The sequence below is a fragment of the Vombatus ursinus genome, unplaced genomic scaffold, assembly GCF_900497805.2.
Source record: "Vombatus ursinus unplaced genomic scaffold, bare-nosed wombat genome assembly UNPS02014818.1, whole genome shotgun sequence".
Classification (NCBI taxonomy): Eukaryota; Metazoa; Chordata; class Mammalia; order Diprotodontia; family Vombatidae; genus Vombatus; species Vombatus ursinus.
In genome coordinates this window covers 67534258-67543734 of record NW_020954596.1, presented here as the reverse complement: position 1 = coordinate 67543734, position 9477 = coordinate 67534258, and positions in this window count along the sequence as shown.

Genomic DNA, 9477 nt, shown 5'->3' with positions numbered 1-9477 from the left:
AAGGAAGGAAGGAAGGAAGGAAGGAAGGAAGGAAGGAAGGAAGGAAGAAAGAAAAGGTATATTCAACTTCTTGCCTATATGTCTATCTTTTTGGTAAATATTCATATGTAAAAAATTCAGGATTTCAGGTAAACAAATGTATCCCTCTTGTATATGGATTTCAAGAGCATTATACAAAGAAAAAATATTGTTAGGTTATTAAAAACCTAACTACAAAAACTTCCAACACAAAAAAAAAATAAATTTTCCAATGTAACATCACTTTTTAAAAGTCAACCATTATTTTGATCATCACAGAACAGATCCACATGAGGGCAGTAGACCATGATGAGACATAGGTTTTGAAAAGTTGTGGAAAGAAGAAACACAGAGGAATAAATACTCATTTCTGGAATTCTTCCCTTGATGTGGGATATAAAACCTCATACTTTGGAAGCCATAATGAAGCTAACTTCTAAGTAGACTTCTCATGACTAATGAGTGGCTGGAAGTTACATGTGTATTTAAAAAAAAAAGAAATTCAACATACCATCTCTGAATAAGCTTGCCCTTACATATGTGAGAAATAAGGGACCTTAACACATATTAAGCCTCGAATAACTGAAAACACTGTTCTATTGTTTGCCTAAAGGTGTTGAATAGAAGAAAAAAAACCCAGCTAAGTAGAAGCCCCAATTGTGCATAAAAAATAAAAATGGAGTAACCTGTAAATTAAATGAAATAAAAATGTGCACAGTCAGTCAAATACTACTCAGAGTTAAATACTATTCGTAATACAAACTTGGAAGAATTCAGATTATAAATAACTTAAACGGGGGGTGGAATATATGCAGAGTAAGCACAATCCCTATATAGTATGTTATCAACTATCTGTCCCTAAATGACATAAAAATCATTGCAGATAAAATGTGTGCGCGGAATACTAATATGTTGACAATAAGAGCCTGAATGGTAGTACCTTGATAATGCTTAAATACTAAACAACATTTAAAGTTCCCTATTTCTGTTGAGGACCACTACCATCTTCCTAGTCACCCAGATTCACAGTTTCAGAATCATACTCAACCTCCCTACCTTAACTCAGAAATCCAAACATTTGCTAAGTCTTGTCAGTTCAACAATAACCTCTCTTTGATCTTATACTTCTCTCTACTCACATGACCATTTCTCTAGTTTAGGTCCTCAACACATTTTATTTGCACTATATTAACAGCCTTCTGATTGTTCTACCCACCTCAAGTCTCCTCCCCAATCCATCCTCCCACACCTTCGCCAAAACAATGCTCCTAAAATGTGGGTCTTACCATGTTACTGACCTGCTCCAAACACCCTAGTGGCTCTTTATCTCTAGGGTAAAATCTAGGTAAACTCTTTTATTTGGCCTTTTAATCCAGTGATTACCTAGCTCCAGTCTATATTTTCAGAATAATTACATACACCACTTTTCTTTAACTCTTTGCTCTAGCCAAGCTGGTCTTCCTGTTCCAACACCAAAATATTCCTTTCCTGGTTCTATGACTTTGCATGGGCTATTCTCTGCCTGCAATGCACTCCTTCCTCACCTCTGCCTCTTAGAATCCATAGCTTCTTTCAAAGTGCAGTTCAAATGCTACTTCCCAAAGGAGACCTTCCCTCATCTTTACCCTTTCCATTTCTCATCATTGCCCCTGCCTCTGAGTGACTGAAATTATCTTCTATTTACTTTCTTTTACATTTTATTCACTTACATTCGTACACAGAATATGAGATCCTTAGGGTGGAGATTGTTTTATTTTTTCCCATAGCATTCCCAGCCATTACCTAGCATAGTGTCTGGCATCTATGCTTAATAAATGCTTATTTAATGACTGAAAAATAATAAGGCATAGATTTCCCTAGATCTAATTTATGGGAAAATGTAGGCAAGAATTCTAAAGAATGAAAAGGCTTATGGAAGGTTTCCAACTTGTATTGGTGGAGGGAAAACTGATAAAATCATGTATGCACCAAAATGCCAAAAATACAAACCTTTTCAGTAGGCATTTGCATGTACAACCTCAAATACTGGGAGTAGGAAAGGGGGATAGATATGACTCTGTTCCTTCTTACCTCTCTTCCCTTTTCTAAGCATACTATCATTGATTCAAAAAAGCAAAGGGGAAACAAATCAAGAAAATACAAATGATTGAAGTGTAACAAAAGAGAAAACATTTTACAAAGCTTTTATCCCACCCTCTTTACTGACTCTATGTTCATATGCTTATCTTTGCTCTTTTGTACTTCATTATTTTTCCCCATACATAGAATATACTTCTTTCTCTCTGCCTGGTTAAATCATATTTATTCTTCAGGATATAGAATAAGAAGTTCTTCTTCCAAGAAGTCCTTCCTGACTACTCCACTCCCTTTCCTTGGGAATCTTTATAGTTGTTTTTTTTTTAATAATACAGACCTCATAATTTTATCACTTCACTTCCTTTTGTAAATTGTTTCCTATAGGGAATTCTTACCTCTTCAACAGTAACAGTTGCCTCCTTGAAAACTAAAACTATATGTTATACTTATGTTGCATTTATAACAGCACCTGAGATATTTTAAATCCCCTCATAAAATAGTTACTAAATTGGATTTTTTTTCTTTGTTAGAAAGCTGGTTGAATTCAAACAACTGGTTATTTTGGAAACAACTTCACAGTAAACTATAATAGGCTACCTATTAATAATAGCTAGTAATAACTAGCATTGATAGAGGGCTTTAAGGTTTGCAAAGTCGCTTACATGTTATCTCATTTGATCCTTGCAAGAATCTGTGAAGAGTAGGCATTATTATTACCCCATTTTACAGATAAAGAAAACAAGACAGAGAAAGGGTTAAGTGACTTGCCCAGCATTATACATCTATTAAATGTTTAAGCCAGGATTTGAACTCAAGCCTTCCTAATTCCAAGTCTAACACTCTATCTGCTGCACCAACCTTACTGTTTTTCAGCTAGTAATAAAGCTAGGTCACTAACTTGGGCAAGCAATTTAACCTCTGTGAGGCTCAGTTTATTTATCTGTAAAATGAAGGTCTTGGACTAGATAATTTTCAAGATTCCTTCCAGCTCTATATCCTATTATCCTATCATCATTCTAATGGTAATAATATCTCCTCTTCCTCAAATTTCTCAGAGCATCCATCGATTTCTGCCCAGAACTTATAGTCTGCCTTGTATCATTGTCATTTTTGCATATACATTTTCCCACCTGTTAGATGGCAAGGTCCTTGAGAAAATATCTGTCTCTGTATCTTTAGTGCCTGCATAAAGTAAGACCTCAATAAATGTTTGTTAGGGGGCAGCTAGGTGGCACAGTGGATAGAGTACGGGCCCTGAATTCAGGAGGACCTAAGTTCAAATCCGGCCTCAGACCAAACACTTGACACTTACTAGCTGTGTGACCCTGAGCAAGTCACTTAACCCCAACTGCCAAAAAATAAATAAAAAATAAATGTTCATTGATTCAAATTACAATAAATTTGACTGAATTCAATAAATTATCTTCAAACTATTTTATATGTTTAGCAGTACTTTACTTTTAAAAAAGTAGAAGTGTCATAAGAACTACATGAAATTATTGTACAAAGTCTGCTAGTGTCTTTTAATGAATATAATCTCAATATTAATGCCACAAAAACATATGCCAAGATATGCATTATTTTCACTTTGTAAAAATAGTCTGTCCTTGTGTGAAACTTTTCAATTAAATCTCATTTGATTATTCTATGCTGAATAGTCATTTCAAACAAAGGAGGAAATGCACCAATTTCATTTGGGCTAAGTCTGCTCAACACAGAATGCATTAAACTGCAATGTAAAGCAGAGTCAAAAGCCACAGATATGATAAAAGGAACTTCACTGACACGTCAAGACTGCATGTCCATTAATGCATTTTTAATAAGCAAAATGGAAGAGCAAGGAATAGTTTACCTGTAAGATTTATGGAGAACAGAAGAATTTATGACCAAACAAGAGATAGAGAACATTATGAAAAGCAAAATGGATAATTTCGATTACATTAAATTGAAGCTTTTTTTTTGCAAAAGCAAAACCAATACAATCAAGATTAGGAGGGAAGCAGAAAACTGGGAAAGAATTTTTACAACCAGTATCTTTGATAAGGGCCTCATTTCTGAAATACATAAAGAACTAAGTCAAATTTATAAGAATACAAGTTATTCTCCAATTGATAAATGGTCAAAGGATATGAACAGGAAGTTTTCAGATGAAGACATTAAAGCCATCTATAGTCATATGGAAAAATGCTTTAAATCACTATTGATTAGAGAAATGAAAATCAAAACAGCTCTGAGGTACCACATCACACCTATCAGATTGGCTAACACGACAAAACAGGAAAAGGATAATTCTTGGAGAAGATGTGGGAAAATTGGAACATTAATGCATTGTTGGTGGAGTTGTGAACTGATCCAACCATTTTGGAGAGGAATTTAGAACTATGCCCAAAGGACTATAAAACTGTGCATACCTTTTCACCCAGCAATAGCACTTCTAGGGCTATATCCCAAAGAGATCATAAAAATGGGAAAAGGATCCACATGTGCAAAAACATTCATAGCAGCTCTTTCTGTAATGGTAAAGAACTGAAAAATGAGGGGATACCCATCAATTGGGGAATGGCTAAACAAGTTGTGATATATGAATGTAATGGAATACTATTGTGCTGTAAGAAATGATGAGCAGGCAGACTTCAGAAAAACCTGGAAAGATTGGTGTGGACTGATACTGAGTGAAGTGTACAGAACCAGGAGAATATTATACACAGAAACAGCCACATGGTGCGATGACTAACTTTGATAAACTTAGCTCTTGTCAGCAATGCAAGGATCTAAGACATCTCCAAAAGTCTCATGATAGAAAATGCTATACATATCCAAAGAAAGAACTATGGAGTTTGAATGCAGATCGAAGTATACTATTTGATCATTTTTTTTCTTCGTTTTATTTTGTCTCTTTTTTCTTGTGGTTCCTCCTATTAGTTCTAATTCTTCTCTATAACATCACTAATGTGAAAATATGTTTAATAGAAATGTATATGTAGAGCCTATATCAGATTGCACACCATCTTGGGAAAGGAGGCAGGGAGGAAAGGAGAGAATATTTAAAACTCAAAAGCTTATGGAAGTGATTATTGAAAACTAAAAATTAATTAATTAATTAACAATACTAAAAAAAAATAAAAATAAAGACTACATATTGACAGAAGCCCTGTCCAGGCAACTTCAGGGAATTTTGACACCAAGAAGGTGATTGTTTTTGGTTTTGATTTTCATTTCATTCCATAGCAACTCTCAAAGATTCTCTACTCAGTCAAATGAGATAATTATAAGGTGCTTAGCACAGAGCCTGGTACACAGTAATTACTATACAAATGTTAGCTGTCATTATTATATTACTCAACAAATGCTTATCAAGCATCTACCATATAAAACCTATCCCTAGGTTCTAGGGATATAAAGGATAGTTCCTGTACTCAAAGAATTTACATTCTAATAGAATTATTTACATTGTACTTTACTAGATTTTGCTTCCACAAGAAAGTAGAAAAGTAGTGGAATTTCATTAAGTTAAAAAAGGTTTCATGGTATATGTCGATGGGAATACTTGCACTGACAAAATGTCAAGTCTTTAAAGCATTAAAGCATTTTATGGAATTTTATTCTTTAAAACCAATTTTTGCCTGCCATATAAACATAAAAAATAGTTTTTTCTCATTTAGAAAGTCTTAAATTCTTTACCAAAAAGACACAATTTGCATTATTATTAAATAAATAATAAGTAATATTAAAGATAGAAAAAAATGATTTTAAAAATTCTAACTGAGGCTGTTTTGTGGTTTCCTATGGAAGGTTACATGAAATGTGTTAGAAATTCCACTCATTCTCATGTTTTCAAACATGTAGATATTTGGCATAATGTAGAAAAAGCATCTGAGTGACTTATTATATTTTTCTACTTTTTTCCCCAGTGATTTTGATATCATATGGACATGGATTAAATATAATTCAACAGACAAAATTTAGAGAACTTTGGTAAAATTCTTGTTCTGCATCTCTTCTTGGCAGTCGTACTGATACCAAGGTATCATGGTGCTCTGGTATCTGAATATTTATAGATGCATTGTGTTATATACAATATCATAACACAAACAAGATACAAACAGCCACAGTTTCTACCCTCTGAAAGGTAATAATCTTCTTAAATTTAATATCTAATTAAAATTATTGAAAATCAATACAATCAATTCAACTTTTATTAACTATTTACATTTAACTTGTTTTCATTGTATAATTTTTTATTATTCCTTCAATTTTTTTATGTCTTTTCATCCTTATTCCTTTTCCTCTCATGTGGGTAGCACTTAATATGTCTTAAGCACTTAAGCATTTACTTCATTCTTTGTTTCTACTTTAATTCTACTTTGCTTAATTTTATAAAGGTCTTTCCTTCTTTTTATACACACACACACACACACACACACATACAAATATATAATATGTATTGGTCTTAATGGCATTCTAGAGTTTCATTACATTAATGGACCACAATTTATTTAATCATTCATTATTGTTTAACACTTAGGTCATTTCCGTATTTTTGTAATTCCACATGATGATACTATAAAAAATATCTGGGTGGATAGTTTTTTTTTCTTAATAACACTTGTTGGGTATATTCAGATATGACAATCTAATAGGAAGATCATATAAACAATTGAAGTAGATGAAATTTTTTTCATAAGCAAAAGGATTTTATGATTAAATATTCTGACATACACAAATATATGTACACACATGAAGACACACAGAAGAGACTGACATTTAATTAGAAATAAATATAATACCTTTTAAAATGGCTGTGATATGAATCAACACCTTTCTTTAAAGACTGCTGCCATGAATATGCAAGTATTATTAATGACTATGAGTGGCCAGAAATTGTCTAATAAAACCAAGGTGTCTTTCAATCAGTGAAAAATTAATTGGATTTAGCACAGCAGGACTGAAAAAAGTCATTGTAACTAATTGTCCATCTAACCTATGTGCGCCACCAAGTATGATATATGTATATATAGTATTATACTCTAATTTTTAGGTAAGGGCTTTATTATCAAATTACCTTGAAACATCAATGTCAGATGTTAGATAGCTCTTTCACTATTTATTTGTGTTCTGAGCAGGAAGGTCACCTTTCCTTATAACATCTAATTCATATATTTTGCATGTGCCTATGGTTAATAATACCAATTTTAAAATAATGCAATGATGTTATCTAATGGAGTAATAGCAATCTATCCTTACAAATATCTGCAGAAATTAAAAATACACTACAACAAATGATGGATTGCCTTGATTTCAAATGATCACTCAGTCGATGGTAAGCCTAATTTAGCTACATGATGAGTGCCACCTATCATCTCCTTTCTGGCTTCAAATTTGAGAGCCTCAGAAGAAACATCGCTCATTTGTATCTGGAATGTCACTGACATACATTAGCTCTTGCAGCAGTGGAAAAAAAAAGTCCATCTGTCTTCTATAAGCACTGTCACTTTCACAGAGGTCTCTGATTTACATTTTGAGGGGTTTTATTGTTGTTAGTTTGCTTCTCCCATTTCCCACCAAAGGAACTTCTAATTTTTCCTATTTAATTTTAACAATAATTTTCTAATATTAAGTCAAAGACAAATACCTACGTTAGGACTACACAATATACATATGGTGACATCCCTTTATAGGTGAGATCACTGTACCATGGGGTCTTTCTAGTAATTGATATTTGGACCTCTTTACATGGGAATCAAAAAAGGAAACACTTTACAGGAACTTCACTTTGAAATGTGTTATCACAATGATTTTGTAAATTTATTCTGTTTGCCTGCAAAAAGGAAAAGACACACAAGAGAGGAAAAAAGCACTATCTTCCTCTCCAGTTTACTACTTCTACCCCATCTAGGTTGCCCTGCTGAAAATTCACTAGAAATCTTAAAATATCATAACTGGGATTTTATTCTAGTACCTTTACATTCACTAATTTTGTTTCCATTAGATGAATATTGATACATTATCAAGGGAAAGGAATTCTCATTTAAAAAAGGAGGAAAAAAATAAATTCTAGAGGAACAAAAAGAAAGATCCCCTGTTAAAGCTATTTTATAAAGTATCACAAAATAAAAATCAAAACACAAATGTACTTGTAGCAATCTCCTTCTGTCTTGTCAAAGAACCCAATTCTCTCTCTCTCCAAAAGGCTATTTTGAAAAGTAAAAATTTTCTTTAGGCTTTCAACAACGTTCTCCATTGAGGTAAACCTGCAAGATTAATGTCCATCTCTGTCTGGGAAATGGAGTCTACAATACTTATCCATCTCATAGTGTGTTGAGAAGAATAACTAATTAAAAAAAGCTATACATGACTTTTTAAAATAAATCACTTAGTAAATGTCAAACAAAAGAACATTTAACCATCTTCTTGTCCTGTGTGTATTCCGAATAATGTAATAACCATTTGTGCTGAAATTGCTTCACTAATGAAATTCTACCCCTATCTGTCCCCCTCATATTGTCTCCCAGATTGTGGATCTGAATGGGGTAGGAGAATGAGAAATGAAAAATGGCAAGAATCCAGCCTCAACATTGTGACTGCTACAAAAGGAAAGGGAATAGTACTGTGAAGGGGAATGAATCAACCAACATTTTTTTTAAGATAAGAGTGTCAGAATTTACTTTCAGACTATAGTTGTTACTGAAAGCCTTGCACCTGCTCCCAGTGCTTGTACTTCTCTTTCCCCTATGTGCAGTGATTTAGTAAAACTCTGGCTATCTGAAATAATCCAGAGATGAGTCATTCTTGGTGTTAAAGCACCAAAACATTTTAAAATTTTGTATTAATTAGATTATATTGAAATTTTCTTTAAAAAGGATTAAATACTTGACTTCTTAAATAAGCCATTCTAAAAAATATAATTTAAACTCCTTGAAAGCTTGTGGTCGTCTAGGCAGGAACAGCTGGCTAAATCTAATGAGATTCAATGTATTACGGGTATTTTCTTCACCAACAGGCTAACCCAGAGGTGGACAGCCTTCAGCTTCAAGGCCAACTGTGGCCCTCTAGGTCCTCAAGTGCTGCCCTTTGACTGAATCCAAATGTCACAGAACAAATCCCTTTAATAAAGGGATTTGTTCTGTAAAACTTGGACTTAGTCAAAAGGCTGCAACCAAGGACCTAGAAAGACACAGGTTCCCCACCCCTGGTCTAGCCACTAGGTGAAGTGTTTGTGGAACATAATGAGTAATGAAATGAATAAAACTTGAGAAATACACAAAATCGTCCTTAGTCCTTTACATTCCACATCTACTTCATAGTGAAGGTATTATAGTAGCAAAAATAGAAAAGAAAAGAAAGAAAGAAAGAAAGAAAGAAAGAAAGAAAGAAAGAAAGAAA